Raw genomic sequence first — 24,166 nt, 5'->3', positions numbered from 1 at the left:
TCAATTTCGTGCAGTTCTGGAGTCACTTCTGCTGGTAGGGCTATGCTAGTCCCAATTACTTTATCATGGCCAAAAGTAATTGTCTTGTTTTATTTATAAAATTATTGTGCTGTTACAAATAAATCTTCAGTGGGTATATGTATAGTTCTCTCTATATAGATACCCTGAATAATTTTATTTGGCTACTTATTAAAAGTAATAACACCAAGTAATATATAGTCTTGAAATCTGTCTCCTAATTTTTCTGTTTCTTTATGCCCTGGCATGTGTAATCAGTCAATGGGCAACTTTAACTAATTAGTTTTGCAATTAAAAGAAACACATGTATATTGTATACTTTTCCCCTGAGTCAAGTAGAACTATAATGAAAAAACAATCTTTGCTCATTCATTATCTTCGGAAGGAACCAGCACTGGCAGTTTCTTATGTATCTTTCAGAAGTTTCTAGGTTTGTGAACATCTATAAATATATTTTATTTTCTTTGTGTTATGGTACAGATGAGAATGTATTCCTTATGTTGTGCATCTTTAAAAAAATAAAAGCATATCTGGAATAAATTTCTGTATTTGCATAGATTTATCTATCTTCTTTTTTTAAAATTGCTCTACTTTCTAAAGGTACCATAATTTAACTAATCAATTCCCTACTGATGGACATTTATAGGGTTTGCAGTTTTAGTATTTCAAACAATGCTACAAAGTAAATCTTGCATACAGATGTGAGAAGATACAAGGTCCCAAAGTGAAACTGGCAGGTCAAAGTAAATCCGTCTTTCATTTTGTGGGGTATTCCCCAAATGCTCTCTCAAGAGGTTCTGCCAATTTTCACTCCTACCAATAGCAGAGAAGACATCTGCTGTCCCATTGTGAAATACTGAATTTTCAGTGTCATTGCCAATCTGAAAGCCTAAAACAAAATAGCATAGCATCTCATTTCTATATGTTGTTACTTAATTATGAGTAAGGTGTTGCTTACTTCCCTTTCTTTGTATTGGTAATTATTTAAATTGCTTTTTGATGTCCTTTGGATCATAAACTTTAGTGGGACCAAGCTGGATCAGGTAGGTATCGCCAATTTTATGGCATTATATGAATGAATCTCATGAACCATGTGCTTTACCCCCAAGAAGACGTTTCTGAAGTTGTATGACTTTCTGGCATTTATGAGAGCTTTATTTCAGTGAATTTTATACTCTAAATTCTTCATCCATATCACTTTTCTTTGTAGTGTTTGATGACACCTGTTTTCCCTTACTGTTATGTACAAAATGGGGGTTAAGTCCTCCTTAACAAATCTGGTTGTAAGAAAAACAAAACTCTCCCATCATGTTTAGACCCCTGGATCTTCGCTGACTGCTGTTCTCACCATACTGTCCTGGTGGCATCTCCTGCCCATGCCTGGGAGGGGTCAGGTAGATGTTGGCACTGTAAGGGTTGTCAGTTTCCTGATGGGAGGTTGGGTGCCCCATTAGGACAGATCAACTATGAAGATCTCTTGGAGCAAGTGTTATTAGTGTGGTTCCTCAAGGGCCCAGTTCCATCTTTTGTGGGATTGGAGCAAAAGCTGACCACGGGGACTTAATTCTTGAGGCCTTATCCCAGGTTTTCTTGAGATCTATTTAGCAAGGCTCTGGGACATGGGGAAGACCATACTTGAACTTGTGTAGTCTGAGCCTCAGACAGAGGCTGCTTCCTACTTCTCTCCTAAATCCTGGGTTTTGGCAGCCCCATTGTGTACCAATACAATTAACCTACACGTGTGTCACAAGCAAGAGAAAATGCTATAAATGGCACACAGAATCTCCAAGGTTGTAAAATGAGAGTTGGTACTGCTGGCAAGATTTCTTGGCCAAAAGAAGGTCCATGGTAGAGAAGACCAAGCTGAATGGCAGGTGTGACCACTCACTTAAATTATGTAAGCCCTCACCTCATTCATCTGGTGATCTGGGCATCAGACATTACCACCTCCTGTGAATAGGCTTTTTTTTTTTTTTGGTGAATTCTTAAATAGCCTCTTAGCCTCCAGTGTGGCTTCATAATTGTGACCTTATAACAGTTACCATGGAAAGAATTCCTAGATTATAAATAATGACAATGTGAGTTTCTTAGTTACCAAGTATATTTATAAAATGAATTCCAAAGGTACATGACATTTAATTCCAAGCTATTTTTAGAAACCAAAAGATAATGAAGGAACATACCTTTTTTTTTTTTCCTCCAGAAAGAAAGAATTGTACTATTTCTCCAAATCTAGTTAGAGAGCAGTATATCTATATGGCTATTAGAAAAAAATGAAGGGTCTTTAGTAATATACTATTCTTGGGAGTTTAAGAAAAGCATTTGCAATAACATGGATTTCAGTGTTAATTTCAGTTACTATGACCACATATCAGAAGTAGGTTGATAAAAGTTATCTTGGTTAAAAAAAGATGCAGTGTTCCTCCATTTTCTCACCAGATACATAAACTGGGAGAAAAGATATGCTTTCCATTTTACAAAATACTTTCATTACTAAAAACCACTATTTCTTATGTAGAGCTCTTGAAGGCAGAGGCTCACCAGGTCAGAGGAGCTGTGGACCAGAGAAGTCAATGAGGGTTCCCGAGGAACACAGCACAGAAGAAACACCACTCAATGGGCTTCAAGCTACTTTTTCATGTGCTACCAAAACACAAGTTCAAAGAAGATACTGAAGTGATGGAAATGCAGTAATTTTTTATGCAGTAATTTTTAATTTTGTCTTTTCCGAATGCTATTCCAGGAGATGCTACAAGGAAATTGGTTCTTTAGGTTGGCTGCAACTTCTCCCTTCTGAATCTTAAATTGAGCCCTATCTTTCATCTTCTATGCTGAAACATTACATTCAGGAACTTAACAACTGGAACCTCTGGCATTAAAATTCTTCTCTCTCCATGTATGTTTAGTGTATCATACATTACATATTTGCAAGCTTTTTTAGTTCAGTTTCAATAAATATTTACTGAACACTGTATTCACTTTCTGTGGCTGCTATAGCAAATTATTACAGACTTAGTGGCTTAAATGAACATCAACTTAAGATCTAATGGTTCTGGAAGTCAGAAGTCTGACATGGACACCCTGGGCTAAAATCGGGGTGTCAGCAGGGCTGTACTTCTTGGGAGGTTCTGGGAGAGAATCAGTCTCCTTATCTCTGTGGCTTCCAGAGGCTTCCACAGTCCATGGTTTGTGGTTCTCTTCCTCCATTTTCAAAGCCACAATGATGAATTGGGTCCTTCTCACATCACACTCTGACCTCTTACATTCTCAATTCTCCCTTTTATGAGGATCTTTGTGATTGCACTGGGCAACCCCCCCTAGATAGTCTGGGATAATTTCCCCATCTCAGGGTCCTTAATTTAATCACATCTGCAAAGCCTTTTTTGCCACTAAGGTAACAGCCCACAGGCCCTGGAGATTGGGATGCAGATATCTTTAGAGGGGTGGGCAGTTATTCTGCCTACCATTAACATTGGTTTATTCTTTCAAAAGAAGTTTCTCAAATACCTAATGTGTATTCAATACAGCTGAGCAGATGAACAGAATGATAATGGATCCCAATGCTGAAATAGCTAATCATGGTTTACATATTCATAGTCAAAGCAAATACTATCTAGCTCAGATAACAGACAGAGAGATACTCTGTGCTTCCCCAATATTCACTCTGTCCCCTCAGGTCTAGCCCTTCTTCCCATGCTGGTCGCACTTCTTACTCCTTGTATCTGTTGTATTCTCAAATCTTCTCTACCAACGTTCATTTCTCCAGTCATACGCAGCAAAGGCGGAGATGTGCTAAGTATGCAGTGCGGAATGCAAACTGGTAGGTAGACATAGTATCTCTGCATACGGCTGGGAGTGGAATCATCACCAGTGTGTGGGGCCTAGCCTTTTCCCTTCTTCTTTATTTCTACGTGTTCCTCATTTTGTTCCTTCTTTTTCCCCTAAATCTATAGGAAGTCACAGTGTTGTAAAATTAAAAAGTATTTTTAACTGAGTCTCATAATCACAGTAATTAGTTTAATTAATAGCAGGTAACTTATCCAAATTACAGTTCAATATTAACTTCATAGCTAGGAATAAATGAATATGAATTTTATAATGATGTCAGTTACAGGTCAAGTCTAGCTCGAGAAGGCAGCTGTTGGTAATGGCATGCTTTCCTTTCTTCTGAGAGCTGTCATCTTTGAGGTAGCCTCAAATGTTTGAGATGGCATTCAGACCAATCTGGAGGCTAAACTTTAGTAAAAAAAAAAAAAAAAAAGTCATCATCATATTCCAAACATTCAAGTGACTTCAAGTCAATTATCAAAACTCCTGCAGGTTTTGGATGCCTGGGTGGCTCAGTCCATTAAGCATTCTGACTCTTGGCTTTAGCTCACGTCATGACCCTCAGGATTCTGGGATCAAAAACCTGCATCCAACTCCATGCTCAACATGGTGTCTGAGATTCTCTCTCATACACTCTCTCTCTCAAATAAATAAATCTTTAAAAAATTTACCCCCATAAATCTTGGAGTTCTAAAACACAGAAGTAGGACAATGACACACCAGGTTCTACAAATGACCAGGAAATAAGATGAAATTCAACCAACATCCCCAAACTGCAGGAAGCTCTAACACCAACATCTTTACCACCAATAACAGTGTACTTAGGGGAGTACAAACTTGGAAGTTGGATCAGCACACTTTGGGTCCTAACATAGTGGGAAAACTTGGACAAATGCCTTAAATTTGCTATCAGTGTTTTTTTGTTAAATGAGGATCTCGAGCTACTGTAAATGACCTCTAAGATTTTTTTTTCATTTAAAAAGTATATTTCTGGTCTGTAGTACCCAAATATTTTGGTCTCAAGTCACCTTAAAAATTATTGAGAATTCCAAGAAGCTCTCGTTCTTGTCTACCATACCTACTGGTATTTATTGCATTAGAAATTAGAGCTCAGAAAAAATTTTTAAATATTTATGAACTTCTTTTCAATTAAGAAGAAATCTATTACATGGTAGCATAAATAACATATACCTATGAAAAATAACTCAGAAAACACATTTCTTGGTACGATGGCCACCATTTGACATTTTTGAAAATGCTTTAGTGAATAAAAAGCAATCGGGTTCTCATATCTGCTCCTACATTTGTTATGCTGTGATATCAAAGGTCATAGAAACTTTGGTAAACACTTACTACATATACCCTTATGAGACAGAGAGTAAAGGCAAATGATGTGTTAGTGCTGTGAAGGTTGGTCTCGTACTCTCACCCACCCTTGGTGGGATCTTGCCCCCCGCCCAGGATGTTTTGTCATCAAGATTCAGCAAAGCATCTCCACTGTAGTGGGACTCAGCGAAGTCTGGTTCATTGATCTGCAGTGCTGACTCTCACTTTTGATATGAAAACCATAGCTTAGGGATCCCTGGGTGGCGCAGCGGTTTGGCGCCTGCCTTTGGCCCAGGGCGCGATCCTGGAGACCCGGGATCGAGTCCCACATCAGGCTCCCGGTGCATGGAGCCTGCTTCTCCCTCTGCCTGTGTCTCTGCCTCTCTCTCTCTCTGTGTGTGACTATCATAAATAAATAAAAATTTAAAAAAAAAGAAAACCATAGCTTAACAGTCTAGTAAATTCTTCAAGGTCAAAAGGACACCGTTGTTTTTCCTATTCTTGCATAGCCTTCTCAGGCTTTTCCCATCCTTTGTTTTGCTCCTCATTCTAATATCCCGTGGTTGCAAAGTAGCTGGCATGAGTCTGAGCTTCATACCATGACTACAATTGTCCTTCAGTTCCGTGAGGGGTTTTGTAAAAGCAAAGAAATCATTGCCAAATACCCAGCAAATGTGCTCTTTGACATCATTGGCTGTGTTTGCACCACGTGCTCTCGCTTAAACTCAGTTCTATGGAGAGAAACCAGCCCCTCGGGTTGGCTTAAGTAAAGCAAGAGCCACCCCAAGAACTGCAGGTGGATCTATGCTTCTCTAATTTGTGGCCACGTTATAGAGAGTCTGTGCATTCTTGAGAAGGAGAACTGGACCCAGCGAGGAGGCAGGCCACCCACAGCTTTGACCACAAGGAACTCAAGAGGTATTAGGTAGGATGGAACCAAGGAACTATGATGGAAGAATGTTCTGAGTCCCTCAGGGATAGGGTGAACTGACTCTTCATCAAGCCACCATTTCTTTTTGCATGATTTAAAAACCATCTCCTTCATATTTGCATTGCACAACATCCACCAGAATTTAGTATTATTTCAAGTGTAAGTTACAATTCATAGAAAGTGTTAGAAAAGTGCCAGGACCTTCTTCCCACAGCTAATTTCTTCAGCATCCACCAAATGTCCTAGTTCAACTAGAAGCTGGAACTTCAAGTAAAGAAACTTCAGTTTGGGGCTAGTTTATTTATTTTTCTGTTCCACTTATTTTTGGATTTATGTTTGAATTTATGCTGACTTTCCTAAATATGTTTATAAAACTCTGTAGTCCTTTATTATTTTTATTTCAAGCTTAAGCTGTGTACTCCTGCCATTAGCTATTTAATGCAAAAAGGCAATTGCAACATGAAAAAGCAATGGCAAATAGTTCCTGAGGCTTATTAGTGTTTTATTGTAGGCATAATTCTTCTTTCCGATCTACACTGTGATTACCTATTCAGAGGAAGCACTTAGTTTCCACTTAAAACATAGGAAGACTTTCCATTACCATCAACTGGAAGATTGTGAGCCAAGCAATAGGAGACTATAAGCACAATACAAATGCTCTAAAGCACAGTATGAGAAGCAGACTGTCCCCTTCCAAAAAAAAATTGTATGTGAAAACCTCCTTTTTTTTCTGAATAATCAATCACAAAAGTCATTTTTCCATGCTTAAAATGTGTGTAGCTGAGTGAAAAGTTAAAACACACACACACACACACACACACACACACACACACACACAAAACAGATATTCCAACCTCAGTTTAGGCTAAAAATAGCAACTTACATGCCCAGGTACATTCACGAGTATTTACTTATAATGAATCTTTAATAGTGATTAGCACCCAACCTCACCCTTTTGAAGTCAACAAAACCCAGGGCATCAACTTTCTCCAGTCACAGGATGCTTTGATCAGCTCTCAGGAAGAGAATCTAGGATAGGACATAGCAAAGTTCTTATACTCATGCAGAGCAGATATGGGTTTAGGCAAAAAATCCATGGAAACTAACACCACTGGGAAAGTATAATACTAGGTAGTACATTACATGATTCTGAGAAAGTCTTCCCTGAAAGCTTACACTCATTGAAATGAAATCTTATAGCCCTGTTTGATTTTTTGGTAAGAATAAGAAAGCATGACTGTAATCTGCAAAGCCTTGATATGTCTGCTTTTGCTATGTGACTCGAGCACGGCTGTTCCTTCCAGTGTCCATGTGCAGACCAAGGAAGAGGTCCTACCTCACCAAGGTGATGCGGTTGCCATGAAAATGCATCACTCAGACCTCCTGCTGCAGGACCATGAAAGGCTGGGGCTCCCGCTGCTGTCTCCTGTGTCCATGGCCACAATCCCCTCCCACAGGTTATTCACAGACAGCCACCAAGCCTGGCAGGCTCTTCCCATGATGTGCAACACGCAGCCACCGGCAACTCTAGTTCAAGACTTCTCATTCTCCTGGCCAACCCTCCCTTAGAAGGATCTGCTCTGTGGTCCGAGACTCCTTCTACCCAGGCTGTCTTCCCTTCCTCCTTCCTTTCATCAGTGTCAGACTCGCACGAGGCTCACATGCCCTCCCACTGTACCAGCACCCAGAACAATCTATCCCCTGCACGTGTAGTCCTGTCCTGGTGTCTGCATCTAGGCATATCTGGGTGAACTCACTTTGCTTCTCCTAAGTTCACTAGAAGGCACCATCCTTAAACAGAATGTGAAGCCTCTATTGAATAACACACTAAAGTATGTTCAAAATACAAATTGTAGAATTTTCAAGAAGTGAAATTTTATCACAGCCCAATAAATGCATAATAATGAAGTTAATAAAGAACTGGCCAACAAAGTACCTTTAATAACTAAATGTTAAAAACTTCTAAATGTTATAATACTTGTTTTGGCTGAAAATGGGTCAGCTTAGCACATGGGTACAGGCTGACAATGAACCGTTACTGAACCTCAGCCCCATCAGGTTGGCACTGGAAGTCTGTGAGGAAGGGAAATCCTCCCCACAGACAGTTTTGGGTATTTTATCCAGTTACCCATATTGTATAGAAAGACAAGTGAGCGAGGCAAAAATTTACCAGGACTCACTGGCAGTGGCAAATGGCTTGGCTGCTTGGTCAGAGGTCTGGAAGAAAAATACTGGAATATTGTGTACAAGGGGGTTCAGGGACCATGCAAGAAGAGACAGCTGAAAAAAAAAAAAAAAAGAAGAGACAGCTATGGGGATGGTCACAAAGTGAGCAAATCTCATATCACACATTAATGTCCACCAGAGACTATTGGCCATGGATTAATGTCTGCCAGAGGCCATCTACCATGGAGGAAATACTAAGCAGCCATTTAAACAGAAAGGCTAGGCCAGATGATGTCAGCTGGCATCAATCTTTGGTTACCTTGGCTCTGGTATCATGACTGCCTGAGTGGAGTACCAGGGTGTCAGCGATTAAGGCTAGTTGGGCCCAACAGCAAAATTCCCCTTTCTCCATGGATAATTTACTACTGCTGCTGCAGAGCACCCAGCCTGAAAGCAATGAAGATGAATGCTGAGCCTCGCTGGTGTGGCACCAGCCCTGGAGGAGGCCAACTAACCTCTTGGTAGCAAGTTGATTCCTCTAGAATTGATGGCAACTTAACTTGCCTGGCATTGACATGTATTTCCACCATGGGTTTGCCTTTCCTACCCTGCAGGGCCTCAGCCAACACCACTCCCCAAGGACTCTCAAGAGTTTAGTCATCTGAACCACATCATGTTGGACCAAGAGCCCCATGTTACAGGAAAGCTGCTGAAGAATGAGCAACAACCATGGGATCCAGCTATCCTATCGCAACACACACCATCCACAAGACTACTGACCAGTAGGGCAATGGGGTGGCCTCATGAAGGCAGAGCTAAGGTGCAGTCTTGGAGGTGATACCATATGATAATGGGACACCATTCTCTATCACATATCATATATCCCAAATCAAACACCATTATACAATTTTGTGTCTCTAATATGTAGAATATGTACATCCAAGAACCAAGATCTGGAAATTAGAATGGCCCCATTTTCTCTTACCCCTACAGTGACTTGCTTAGGGAATTTATTCCTCTTGACCCCAAAATTCTAGGCTCTGTGGGTTTAGAGGCAAACACTCTCATAATGATACACACAAAGAATCCCATTAAACTACAGCTACACCTCCTGCCCAGGAGCTTCAAGCTCCTTGTGCCAAGAGACCAGCAGATAAGAAAAAAGAGTCACTGTCTTCACAAATGTAATGGATCACAATCATCAGGAGGAACTAGGACTCTTATTACCAATAAAATTGGATAATAAATATATTAGGTACCCAGGTGACCCACTGGGGTATCTCTTCATAGGCCCCTCTCCAATTTTGATGGTAACTGAACAAATGCAGCAGGCATAGCCTGAAAAAAGAATAGGGACCGGGGACTGGGGTCCTTTAGGGAAGATGAATGGATCCACAGGTAAGCTGCATGGACCAGCAGAGATGCTGGCGAGGATTGAAGGAGATCTAAAGTGAGTAGTGTAAGGAGTGGAGTGGTTTGAATCCCTCAAAGCCTTATGACCAGCTATAGTGAGTGATCTGGATTTGGTAGCACTAGCCTGACTTGATAAGCTCCCAAGGAGAGGCCCACCCAGAACTTAGAGGAGTCATTCCCATTGGGGTGATGGAATGAGGCGAGGAGCACAGACTGGGCAGGCAGGGGTGCACTCAGTGGGGGATGAAGCATGCTTCTTATCCCCCTCCCCTGCCCCCACATCCCCACCACAGGGCAGGGCACTGGTTTCCTCGGCTGCCAGCAGTATTCCCAGCCAAGCTCCCCTCTGCGAAATAGTCTTGGCGAGAGGCAGTTAGAGAGGAGAACTAGGTCCCTACAAACTGTGGGCCTTTTTCCAGGCTGGGCAGCTTTGGAACGGATTACATAAGGAATTCAAGGATCTAAAAGTGAGTCTTTTACAGCTTCCCCTTTGCCCCCAAAACACATGTAGAAACTTCGTGTACCTCCCAGCGTGTTTATAACCTCAGTGTGAAGACAACCTGTCACCACCAGGTCTCACCTGAGCTATCATAACACGATTCTTCCTGGAGTCCTGGTGGACATGTTCTTCCCTACACCCTCGCCCCCAGTATTATGCTTGCTGCAGCCAGAGGGGCATTTTATAAATTGAAGTCATGCCTCTGCTCCACTAATCCTCTCCAGCTGGCTCCCCATTGTTCTTGGGATCAAGAAGCAAATTCTCAGCATCACTTACTGGCCTCACAGGACCCACACCCTCTTGGACTCTGCAATCTCCCCTGCATTCACCATGGAGGAGCCCCTGGGACCTGTGGCTCCCTCCCTAACATCTCACTGCTTTCTTTCTAGAATGTTCTTTCCTCCTTCCCTTTTTATCTGCTGTGTTTTATTCAGATTTTCTGCTAAATTTTTGCTTTCTTGGGAAAATTGTCCAGATGCCAGAGAGGTTAAATGCTCTATAACAAAGGCGGCTCTGTGTTCTAACTTATCTGGGCAATCCAGGTTACTGCATCCTCTCATTTACTCATTAATCTGGTCTCCAACCTATAATCCAATCAATTACATAGTTACTTGTGCTTCATCAAAAGTATTCCAGCTATTGAAAATATGTATTATTTTTCTTTTTTAAAAGATTTTATTTATTCATCTGAGGGAGAGCATGAGAGAGTGAGAGAATATGAGCAAGAGGGGGCACAGAGAGAGAGGGAAAAGTAGACTCCCCACTGAGCAGGGAAACCTGCCAACATTTCCATCTGGGACTTCCAGTCTCCAGAATTCTGGGGGCGAGGATGGAAATTTCTGTTGGTTAAGATGTCCAACCTGTAATATTTTTTTTTACAGCAACCCTACCACACTAATGCAGAATACCCACCTTATTTTTTTAAGATTTTATTTATTTATGTATTTATTTATGTATTTATTTATTTATTTATTTATTCATTCATTTATTTATTTAACAGAAAGAGAGAGAGCACAAGCAGGGGGAGCAGCAAGCAGAGGGAGAGAGAGAGAAGCAGGCACTGCTGAGTAGGGAGCCCAACGTGGGGTTCGATCCCAGGACTCTGGGATCATGACCTGAGCTGACGGCAGATGCTTAACTGACTGAGCCACCCAAGGGCCCCTATTTTATTTTTTAATACCTGTTTCCTTAGAATAGCTATAAGACTATGAAGGCAATAATATGTCTATCATGTCCATGATTGAATTCCCAACATATGGTAGAATCATTGGCACATAGTAGATGGATGCTTAGCAAATATTTCTTGAATGAATGAGAGTGACTGAGAAAATCATGGCATTGGGACATTATCAAACTGCTTTCCCCAAGAAAGAACCCTGTCGGTTTATACTGCCACCTATTATTTATGACAATATTCCAACAGGCCGAAGAGTGTGGAATGCTAGTCTTTAAAAAAATATCAGTAAGAATATAATGGTTGCAAGTCTTGCTTTAAATTGCATTTCTTTGATAACTAGGAAGATAGACATTTTATCCCCACCATTTATGTTCCATTGTAAATTTTCCATTCATTTCCTTGGCTCTTTCATTTATTATAGTCCTTGTAGTGTTATTGTATCTGTGAACAATTTTATTTATTATAGGTATTGATTCTCTCATGTGGTTTATTTGATGCAAATATCTTCTCTACTATTGATTCATATTTCTTTCATTTTGGCTGCTTTTCATATTTTATATGATTTACATTTTTATGGTAAAAACCTGTCAACCACTTCTTTCATAGTTTCCTTGCTTATCTGGCATACTTTTTCCAAAATTGTAATTAGTAAAGTTTTGTTTTGTTTTCATTTTTTCCTGGATTTTCATAGTTTCTTGTTTGATTTTTAGCTCTGGGCCAAATTTTCTTTTAACATACATGGTATATAGTATGGATTTAAATAATTTTCTCTCTGTAATCATTGCCTACATAACAACTTAAAAAAATAGCTAATTACAGATAAACCTTAGTCCAGCACCTTCTAATTCATGACTATTATAGCACACATGAACTACTGAGGTGCTGTTTTTGTGCAAACAATATCAAGACATCAGCTCCTAGGGAAGAATGTCTGGCAGTCTCAGAAGGTGGGCACATGCTCATCTTATGAATTATGGTGTGTGGGCCTTAATGGGCCCTTAATGGTCCCTTTTCATGTGAGCTGCGTGAAGTCCTCTAAATCAAAGTCTTCCTTAGGATATCAAGAAAATACAGCATGGGACTTATGTGAATGATACATGGAGTTGGACAGCTTTTCCTTATATACACAATAGTCATCCCACTAAGTAGTGCATATGAGGATTGTGATCCTTAGGAACACGATTTGCCTGTAGTTCTTGGTAGGGAAAGCCTTGATCTGGTGAAGGCATGGAAGAGGAAACGGTGTACGCCAAAACGAAGGTTTCCTTTCCAATGAGAGTTTAGAGGCAAGTCAAAGACCATAGTGGTCTGACATTCTTTTAAGTAAAGTCTTTTCATTTGTGATTTTCTTGATATTTGCTGATTGATACCTTCCTGGACTTGCACACACAGCCTTGTGAGGACACGCATGCATTTAGAAGAAGAAGGCTGTGTGTATACTCCACAGGAGTATACAGGGACTCTGTACTTTGAGTCCCGAGGAATATCAACCCTTCTTCACAGCAGCTAGTCCAACTGAACCAAAATGGTGGCTCAGAGATGTCTACAAAAAACAGTGGAGTGGGGATGGGTAAAGCCACACGTAGCTGAGACCACACACACTCTCACCGGGTGTGCAGCAAGTTCAGATCTTTGCAGCAAAAGCACATCCTTTTCGATCAAGTCAAAACATTGCACAAGATTGAGATTTCTGCTACTCACTGATAAACTATATGCTGACAGAGTATTCATACAGCTAACTTTTGACCATTCATTTCCAAAAGCCTCATAATAAACCTCATTTGCATTCTTTTTTTTTTTTTCTCAGAGAACTAAGTAGATTTCAGCCCATTTCTTTCCATTTATTTGAAATAAAGATTAGGACTCTCATTTGTTTTATTGCTTTCATTTTTGAGAGGAAAAAATGAATGCATCCATGCATTTTTTTTTCAGCAAAGAATGAAGATAGGAATTCTCCATTAGCCACAATATAGTCATTTTATTTCTAACTCTCTTTTTAGTTAATTGGATTAAACTTTGCTTTTATGGATATGATTATTGCTATTTCCTTTTATGATGATTGCCGTGTTGTTTTTCCCCTTCATTTGACCTTGTCTTTTAAATGTGACGATGACTTCATTCAGGTGGTAATCTGAACGCCAAACTTGAACATGAAAATAGAAAAGGTAGAAAGAAAAAAAAATGCATCAGTTTTTGTTTGCTTTAAAAAAAAAAAAGATTTGAGGAGAATATCTTCAGTAATTAATGCATTGTTAACCTGAAGGTCGGACTCAGGCAATATTGAGTGCTGCTTTTAAAAAAATGCCCCCCAAGTCTTGCTTGCCCTCTTGTAAAATGCATATCATCCATTCAACAAATCTTTATTGATTATGCCAGTCACCATAATAGGTTTTGGCATTACAGCACTAAACAAAACAGACAGAAATCCCTGACCCTTTGTCTGGGTTTTGGATACTCAGCAGATGGCATCTGCCACATACACCCATTCAGTGTTCTGTTTCCGTAGGCCAGAGTAGTTTGGTATGTTCTTTTCCTTCCTCCCAGCCTTGTTCGGGAGAACTTTAATGGTGCATAAAATTGAAACAGGGTAAAAAGAGATCTTGAGACCAAGGCTGTTCTCAAAAAATGTTGCAATGTTTAAACTCCAACTAAACTGGTACAACTGGTACCATGGCTGAAGTTCATGGCCATGGTATGGCCCATGGTATCCTCCATATTTCTATGAAAGGAGAAAACATATGTTGTTTTCAGACCTCTAAATCACATTTTGGGCTCAAACACTTTTTTTAAAATTTATTTTTATTTTTTTAAGATTTTTATTTATTTATTTATGAGAAACACACAGAGAGAGGCAGAGGGAGAAGCAGGCTCCCAGCAGGGAGCCTGAAAGGGGACTTGATCCCAGAACCCCGGGATCACACCCTGAGCCTAAGGCAGATGCTCAACTACTGAACCACCCAGGTGCCCCATCTTTTTTTTAAACTATCTTTGATAATCTGATATCTACAACAAGTAAAATCTTGCCATGTCAGCATTTAAATTTTTTAGAGATTAACCAATTTGTACTCAGAAAAATCAATCAATCAATCAAACAATGAGGCAAGGACAGTCTCTCAGAGCTCCAGAGAACCAGAGACAAAAGCCTCGGATACTCTGTTCCTGCATAAGTGAAAGACTTTCTCATGGATTTCTGCATGGCACTTCTGCCTCCAGACCTGACACAGCTAAAGACTATTTCCAAACCCTATTTTTGGTGGAGTAAAAACTAATAGCCAGCTGCTAGTCCTGGTCCTGAAGAGAGAAGCCTTCAGTGTAATGAATGATTGCTGGTGATTGATGAAGTTGGCTGGAGCCAGGAAAGAATAGCCAAAATGCAAGCCCAGATCTGTAGAAACATGAGTGCCTCCATGAGACAGAGCTACGACATGCAGCGCCCATCTAACCAAAAGAGAGCGAGGACTGCGGTTGGCGGGGTCCTCATGCACCCGCCAAGGCTGGGCTGGAATTGGCCTGTTCACCAAATGACCTCGCAGGATAGGAGCACACTCTGGGGTGTAGAATCACAGGGAGAATGAACAAAACAGTACAAAGGGGTGCTGGAGCTTCAGACAGGTTTTCTTAAGCAGTTCTTATCACAGAGGATAGTGTATTTCTGAGGTCAGGGAGGATGAAGGGAAAACTCTGGGGGAAAGTTCAGGGGGAGATCCAGGACTGTGATCCACAAGCCCTTGGGGCTGCATTATCTCCTCACTGTGCTTGCAACACCTCTCCCCTGCAGAAACCTCTTCTGCCATGGTCGAATGGATTTTTAAAACGTTAAAGTGCATGAAGATATATTTGGGTTATCATAGATTGAGATGTTTACAATAAATATCATTAGACGTGTACTGTGTTACTGCAAAGCAAGAATGGAAATCACTAATGTACCAGTTTAATGCTGCTGTAAATAAATAGAACGATTTGAGCTGAAGGGCTGGCAGTTTCCTACCCATACCTGGCAAATGTTTTAAATAAAATGAAACCCCTTCAGTAATATGTGCTTTCAGCCCAGAAAAGTGCTGTCTTCCTCAAGTGCTTCTCTTTTTGCCAGTTTCCAGAAGCCAAACCAATCTGGAACCAAAGGACTTCTTCATCTTCATAGCTAACAAAACTCTCACACTTGATAAAGGAAGTGAGAGACAGTGGGAGGATTCCCACTTTTGTGGGGTTTGTAGTGGTGCTCCTCACTCCACATGTATTTTCCTACCTAGTAATCTACCATCAGGATCTTCCTATTCCAAGTATTTTCTGCAGAGATGTTGAGGGAGGATGCCCTTTGGGTATTTCCTTGGTCTCACCCTCTGAAGCGTAAGTGCGAAGGCAGCACTCAGAGCTGGCGTGCACCTGTTGGTCTGCATCCCTCTGACGCTCTTCACTTCCAGTCCAGTAGCTGGTCCTCTCCCAAGAGCGGATGCAGATGACCAGGTCAACACAATGTTTGGAGACAGAGACATCGGGGCATGGGTGCTGTGTGTTGCAAATTCATCACTCTGGTGACAGAATGACGTTCTACGAAATGCAGGACATACTTGGCTCAAGCAGAAGACAGGAAGTTCAGGCAAAAGGAGTGAGGGAACAGTGTATTTAATGACTAAACCTTTGCTATTTATGTGAACTTTCCATGTCACAACCTCAACCACAAAACTCATAGATACAAGTGAAGAAAAATATTGCGCTCTTGGCTGCCAGTGTCCTTTCAAGAGGCTGAAAAAAAAAAATAAACAAACGAGAAATGTCTGCTATTGAACAAGTAGAGCTGCTCCATGCCCAAATGTAAAGTGAAATGATTTTTTGGAATAGGGAAGACTGAGAAGCCCAGTTCAGGGCTGTGCTCACTGGCATCCCATCCCCCTGGTTTTGTATCAGAGGGATCATTATAGCGGGGACCACGGGACTCACCTCCTGGTGCTTCTGATTACACCTGTGCTTGAACATTGGGTGACCAAGTTTACACAACACACACGTGAGCTGTCTCAAAAGCCTGTTCGTTGATCTCTTCATCCACTGACTTAGCAGATGCCTGTTGTGCCAAGCACCGAGGACGCGGAAGGCAGGATGGGTCCTCTGGCTGCAAATGTGCCCGTCAGTGGAGCCCCCACCCCAGGGGACAGCAGTGGATTTCTTCCAGTTTGCCTTCTGTGAACTGGAGAAGCTGTCTCTGTCTGTGGTCTCGGCCCAGAGCTGTTTATTACAAGTTTTACCCTTTTATTTGCTCATTTCATGGCCTTCAGCCACAGAATCCCTCAATTTCCTCATCTGTGTAACTTGGAAAAATAACCCTGAACTCCCAGGGATTAACCAATTAGGGATGTCAGAGGCTCTGGAATTCTCTTTCATGGTTTTTCTGTATTATTTTACTTGGAGTCATGACTGTGCTGCATCTGTTGCAGTTTTGTAAATTATAAGTAATAAGTCATTTTTCCTGTTACGTTCACCACTATTGATCTTATTTCTGATTAAATATGCAGTTAAATGGACCCCTTTACACTTGGGGTTTTCCTTTCTACTCCAAGGAATTCCTCACCACAGGGAGGGCTGTGCCTTCACACGCCTGCTTCCAAAATAGATTGCTTTAGTGCTTTTGAAGTTATCTGAATGTTTTACATCATTTTGCTACAGAGGAGGGCAAATTTGGTGGGGGTGGGGGAGGAAGACTGCCTGAATATATCAAGATAGTTCAATGTATTTCTATATGTTGAAGATAATAGAACAATTGATGGATTAAATATTCTAATAAAATGTATGAAGCCAAAGACGTATCTACTGTATCCAGAAGCATCTAAGTACCATGAAAATACTTCCTATAGTTAAGTAATGAGTTACACGACTGAGTTATTTTTAAAGTAGTACTTTGTTTATCATAATGTCTTTTTATAATCCCTAACTTCTAATTAATGCAAAATAAATCACCCACCTAGCACATTCTGCCATTACCAAATTACCTGCACCTTGTAAGAGAATCATTCCTTATCATACTTTGAAAATTTCTTTCACTGATGGCATTTTCTTAAGTTTACTAATAATACATATTATTATTGTATATGTACAATATACATATGTATATTATCTGTATGTCCTAACGACTAAAATTTATTTTTATACAAAAATTTGATTCCATTATGGCACCCTGAAAAGGGTATTTTGCCCTTTTTTTAGACCAACACATGCTCCATTTTTATTCAAGAATTTCATGGCTCTTCCATCTAACTCATAAACACATTCATTCTGTTACATAGTGTGGCCTGGGAATAATTCCAGGAACAACGAGTCCCATCCCTGACTTTTCTTTTCTTTTTTTCTTTTCTTTTCTTTTTTAAAAGATTTATTTATTTATGATAGACACAGAGAGAGAGAGAGAGAGAGAGAGAGAGAGAGAGAGAGGCAGGGACACAGGCAGAGGGAGAAGCAGGCTCCATGCAGGGAGCCCGACGTGGGACTCGATCCCGGGACTCCAGGATCCCGCCCTGGGCCAAAGGCAGGCGCCAAACCGCGGAGCCGCCCAGGGATCCCCGCTGACTTTTCATTTTCAAAGCAACTTTCTTTACTTGTAAAACCCTCCAAGACACAGTGGGCACCGCGGCTCCCAGGGCAGCCTGGGTCCCCCGAGCTGAGAGGCCCCCGCGGTACCTCCCGTGGGCCACTCAGGGCGCCGAGCGGCTGGTGGTGCCTCCGCGGCCCGAGCCGTCTCCAGTCTGCTCTGGGCGCGGGGGCGCGGAGGACAGCGGTCCGGGCTCACCCCCAGGCTGCAGGCATAGTGTCACCGGCCGCGTGCAGGCCCAGGACACCCCGTCCCTGGCCTCCCCCCGCCCAGCACAGGGAAGCCGAGAGCCCCTTCCTCCGAGCTGCCCCGCAGGGGGAGGCGCGCCGTGGAGGGGGCCGCGGTGCTGGACCAGCACAGCCGCGCCACGGCCGTCGGGGAGGGCGGGTCCACCGCGGCCAGGAGCGCGGACGCCCCGGGCCTGGCCCGGCCACGGCCACCGCTTCCAGGGCCGGGGAGCAGCAGGTGTCAAGCGTCCGTGGGAAGTAACACCTGTCGCGTCCAAGGGGAAAGCAGATCCCGAAAGGCCCCTCCACGAAGCGTCGTGGACTCTCCACGTCCATCAGCAGCCGGGAGAAAGGAGGGGTCCCCAGGAGCCCCGGGGGCAGGGCCGCGCCGAGGGGGACCCTGGAAGGAAGGGCCGGCGGCACACCTGCCCGCCGGGGAGGAGCCGGGCCTCGGCGGCCGCCAGGAACCCGCAGACGGCGCATCAGAGGAGGGGTGCCCGGGCAGCGCGGCCGAGGCCCTGGGCAGCCCCTGCACCTCCAGCCGGGCGCCCGGAGCCGGGACACCCAGGGCGCGTCCGGGGCACTTTGCGTTCAGCCCCCGAGCGCTGAAGCCGCAGTCGTGGGACCTGCCGCAGGCCGCTCACAGGCACCCCAATATGCGGAGGGAGCCAGCTGCCCTCGGGGAGCAGAGTTAAAACATGTATTTGCCATCACGCGCCGCCTTTGAAAGACTGGCTAAGGAAGAAAGGCTTTTGTGCAATCTCATTACCATGCGTCTTGGGGTCATTTTCTTCCTGCTCTTTCGTGCTAGGGTTGGCCGCACGGCCCGGAGCAGTGAATTGATCGTTTTCACCAAATTTGGGAAATTTTCACACTTTGTTTTTTCAAAAAGGGTTTCTGTCCCTTTGGATGAGGCGGCTGGAAGTTGCCACACGGATCAGTGGCGCTTCTCTCCCCAGGTCAGCCTTTTCCCCGCTGGGTCGCTGAGAGGGTCTCTCTTGCGTGTCTTCAGGCTCATTCTTCGCTCCCTCTGTGACGTCCGCCCTGCTACTGATCCCTCACAGGTTCCTCCTCAGACAAATGTAGCTTCTATCCCTAGGAGTGTGGTTTGGCTCATTTCTCCATCGCCCGGGTCTGCCTCTGACGCACTCAGCTTGTCCGGCTGTCTCTTGAAGACAGACACAGCGGTTCTAGTGTCCTTAGCTCCTGCTTCTGTAGCCTGTGTCATTTGCAGATCTGTTTTGGGTCTGTGTCTATGTGTCTGCTTCTTTTCATAGTGGTGCCCTTTTTAACTGAATGGCAGACATGATGTATTTTCTGTGTGATGGATGTTTTTATATCCCTGTCAATATCCCTGGGCTTTGTTCGAGAATATGGCTAAGTTACTTGGGGACAGTTTGATCCTGTGAGGTCTTCATTCAGTGGGACCAATGCCTCCTTCGGTGCAGGACTAAGTGTACCTCCCGCTTAGACAGACCCTTCTCATTACCCTGCTGATACCCCATAAATTACAAGTTCTTTCCTCTCTGACTGGTGGGAACACACTCTACTCCTGGCTTTGTGTGAACTCCAGGGACTGTCCCCTTGAGCCTTATAGGGCGTTCTTGCCCCAGCCAGGGGACGTTTCCTAGTGAGCATGCAGTGACCATCAGCCACAGACATGAGGGGACCCCTCTGCTGATCTTGGGAGCTTTCTCTCTCTCTCTCTCCGCAGTTGTCCTTTCCTTGTTTCCTTATGGGGGGGGGGGATGGAAACTCTCTCCTTCGGCCTGTATGGGTTCTCAGGGCCATCTCCCCTACTCAGGGAAAGAGCCAGTCTCCTGGGGAGTCATCTTCCTGCTGCATCCGGAGGCTGTCACCAGGCACGAGTGCTGACAACCATAGGCTTACTTGTTTGCTTCCTGTGAGCCTCGCTGTGCCGTTCTGGCTGATATCCAATGTCAGAAAATCCTTGTTTCATACTTTTCACTCTTTCTTCTGTTGTTGCAGGTAAGAGAGAAATCTGGTCCCTGTAACTTCATCTTGGTTGGAAGAAGAATCAAAATAATCAAGATGTATTTTTCTAAAGTTATAAAAGGTAAATGCATGGAGGAGATAGATCATCCAAGACTGCATCAAATAATGACAAAATTAAACAACCCAGAGAGAATATCTATGATTATTTACAATAATCTCTTATTTATCTATTGTTAATCCATCGGTTATTTTATCCAATAAAATAATGTGTTATTAATTCACTAATGGCTTTCAGGGTGACCCGCTACATTCTAAGAACTTAGATGAATAATCTCATTTATTACTCTAAATAATCTTTTGAGATAGGCACTTTCAAAACTCTCATTGTAGGGACGTGAACACTAACATGGAGATATGAAGTAAATCGCCCAAGCAGGTGAACTTACTAGAGCTGGGACTGAACTGATGTTCTCACTTCAGAGCCTGGACTCTGACCATGCAGAAAAACTTCAAAACGACTCAGAACAGATCCTTGGTGTTCCTTGGCTTGTGGTAGCATACCTTCAATCTCTGCCTCCATCTCCATCCACATGGGCCTTCTTCCCTGTGTCTCAGGGTCTCTAAATCTTTCTTTCATAAGGACTCCAATCATTAGGTTAGGGCTTACCCTAATCTGACCTCATCTTAAATTGATTTTGTTTGCCAAGACCTTATGTCCAAATAAGCTCACATTTACAGATACTGATGTTAGGACTTTAACATATCTTTTCTTGGGACACAGTTCAACTCACAAAAAGAATCAAGAGTGGAAGCAAGGGACACCTGGGGGTGGCTCAGCGGTTGAGCATTTACCTTTGGCTCAGTCCTGGGATCGAATGCCGCATTGGGCTCCCTGCGGGGAGCCTGCTTCTACTTCTGCCTGTGTCAAAGTCGTTGCTCCCAACCGGGTGCGGGCTAGCGAGAAACATGACTAACTCAAAGAATGTAGGAACCTCCACTTCTGCACTGGCAATTATCACTTGGGTCTCAACTATTCAGACAGGCACCTGTAGGGCAAGGTTCAATTCCTACCCTGTCTGGTCCATGTAACACAGGCATGAAAAATTCAGAACATAGATGTCAGTCAATAAAGAGAATAAAAGTCTGTCAGGGACTTGAACAAAGATATTCTCTTAGAGTAAGGACTTCACAGCCCTGGGGAAACAAGGTAAAATGGAGTTTAATTGTCTCATTTAAGAAACTGAGATTATTTTATTCACATAAAAATGCCTTAGATAAAAAATATAATTGCTGAGACCATAGACAACACCCAAGAGAGGAGCTCTCTGAATCCATAGCAAGCTCTAAAAGCTTCCTCTTCTGAATGTGGTGCAGAAGATCAATTTAGCTATAGAATTAGGAGCAACAAGCAGCATAGAGAATCACACAGTGAAGCCTTCAGGAAAAGGCTGACTTGGAGCTTTCTGGATGGTGTGCGTGATTTCAAAACCAGGACACACTGCATGGAAATACGTTTTAATTGTCATTGCAGACAACCATGCTGGTGCATGAGAAACCTTCCAGCAAAGAGGGTCCAGTAGTCAGGCAGAGCCTCAGGCTGGCTGACCATCAGCTTCAGAAACTGTCATTTTCTACAAAGTCTTCCCTAACTGGAAATGGGGCTCTATGAAGAAGGCTTCTATATTGTCCTCATACCTGCGTTCTTGTGCATCATCACAAATAGCGCACAGGCACAAAACCTATGCTGCGCAAAGTGTTTTTACCATACTTTTGTGTGTTGTATCAACAAGCAAGTATCAGTCATTCTCTCTCCTTCTAAGTTTATATGTGAATATGTGTACGTAATGTATATGGAACTTATGAAGTCCATAACTATGAAAACTCATAGCCACATGCATGCAATGTGTCCACCCATGGTATGATGTTCATGAGCAGAAAACCATGCCAAGTAAGAGAAGACTAACAACATAACCAAAATGGAGCATTTTCAACACCCAAGTCCAAGGATGCTCATTTGACCCTATCGATCACATACGTGGCTGTCATGATACGAGGAAGGCACCAAGGGCTTTGCCCTAATATCATGGGATGGGTGGAGGAAAAGAGCCAAGGAAATGAGAAGTAGGGAAACTAGAGTCCAGGAGGGAAGGAGGAGTTCATCAAGCACCAAATGAAAGAATGAGGATTGAAAACATGCCTGAAGCTCCCAGTAAATGCTCCAGAAGAGATTTGAGGGTTGTAACGCAAGTTCATTTGCAGCACCTGGATGGGCCAGCCCCCGTGTGTCCACACCAGTGTGCACAGGTGCCAGGCCGGACATGACCTTTCATCACTGCACCTTGATTCCTGCACCGTGGGAATGCGTCTCCTACTGCAGAACCACGTGCAAGTGTACATCCCCCCACCCCAGCACACACACCACTGGGAGGGAAGTGAAGCCCATCTTCACTAGAGGTGATGGACGCTGGTTCTTTCTCCATTTTATTCAGTTGGAACCATAAGGATCATGACCCACAGCCTGGCAGACTTGTGTTTGAGCAGCAGCAGACGTGGGTGCCCATGTGAGGGAGGCCAGCAGCCTATGGACACCACCCTCGGGTGGCTTTTACCCAGAGCTGGGCGAGGGGGCTCGTCTTGGAGGAGCAGGAGGCTTGGCGGCACCGAGGGCCCCAGCACTGGGCTCTCTGTTCCAGGAACTGTAGGTCTTAGAGGGGGGCGAGGAGGGGAGGTCAGGAGAGGAGTTGTTCTAGGTCAGGGAAGGAGCCGGCTCCCCGTGGACCCAGCCCCAGCTCTTCAGCTGAGGAAAGGGAGATCCAGGGACCCCCACCTCAAGATTCTCTCCCGTACGGGGCCTCCATTTTATTCGCTAGGCATTAACTGGGGCTGTGGAATTGGGCCTTCTCTCCGGGCATCATTGATTACCCCAGGATGGAGCGATTGTAGCCGAGGAGACAGCTGAGGAAGGCAGCACCCGGGAGGTTGTGGAAACAGAGGAACAGTCAGAACATGCTTCCTGCCCCTTCCCAACCCCCTCCCAATTTCACTCTGCCTTAAGAGCACACCACTGATTTGTGACTGTGTACCTCTCCCCATGCCACAGGCAAAAGTCGGAAAAGCACATGGTCCTCCCCGGTCCTGACCCAGAGACAGAGGAAATGTGTGTGTGTTGACCATGAGGAGCTTCTCTATCTGCTCTTCTGGGTCTGGAGGGTGTCTGCTTCCTGCTCACTCCCGCCCTCTTGCCCACGCCCTGCTGTTCCCTAGAAGGCAGGTCATGTCCACACTGCACTTAGAGGTACAGGCTAGGAACTCAAGGAGGGGGGGGCATTTCCTATCTTACTGAAGGTCCACCCAAGTTAAAGAAATGAATGTACTCAGAGGTAAACAAAGCATCCTGGGAAATCCATTGCAGCCCAAGTGCTCTGCAGGGGACACTGCATGGTGAGATTTCTTTCCTCCTCCTCCTTAGGGGCACACGCATGCACAGTGCACACTCAGACACTCACTGGCACGCATCCACTCAAGGCTGCGCATGTTCCAAGTTCCACACTTTCCAGCTTCGTTATTCTCTTGGCTTCTTTTTTCCCTCCCCTGCTTCCAGCTGACCTGGCAGTGAACCCAGGTTGGACACTCTGGCCATTCTCTAGTTAGTATTCCATCCTGCTTCTCTCCCGGGCTATTCTGCTCTTGGTGGAGAAGGTCCCAGTGAAAGAGAAGCTGGGAGAGACAGGGACACCCGCGGAAAGGATGCTGATAAGCAGAGATACTTCCCTGTATGATCTTGCCAGAACCAAACCGCTCTCCCTCAAAATGTGCAAATGCAAGTAGAGATTTTTTTTTTTTGTTCACACCAAATACAAAATCGTATTAAGTCAGCCACACCCTCTCTAAGCCAGAAGTAGGGTCCAGGATTTTTCACTTCCCAAATTTTTCTCAAAGTAGGTGGTTCAAAGAACATGTTAATAAGATCAAAGATTGATTCTCAAGTAGAAGTTAGACAGACTCAAATAGGCCATCCCTTCCATAAATATAAGTACATTCTAGAAAA

This window comes from Vulpes lagopus, chromosome 16 (assembly GCF_018345385.1).
Source record: "Vulpes lagopus strain Blue_001 chromosome 16, ASM1834538v1, whole genome shotgun sequence".
In the NCBI taxonomy this organism is placed as follows: domain Eukaryota; kingdom Metazoa; phylum Chordata; class Mammalia; order Carnivora; family Canidae; genus Vulpes; species Vulpes lagopus.
The sequence above is the reverse complement of the archived record's forward strand: the minus strand, read 5'-3'. Positions refer to the sequence as shown.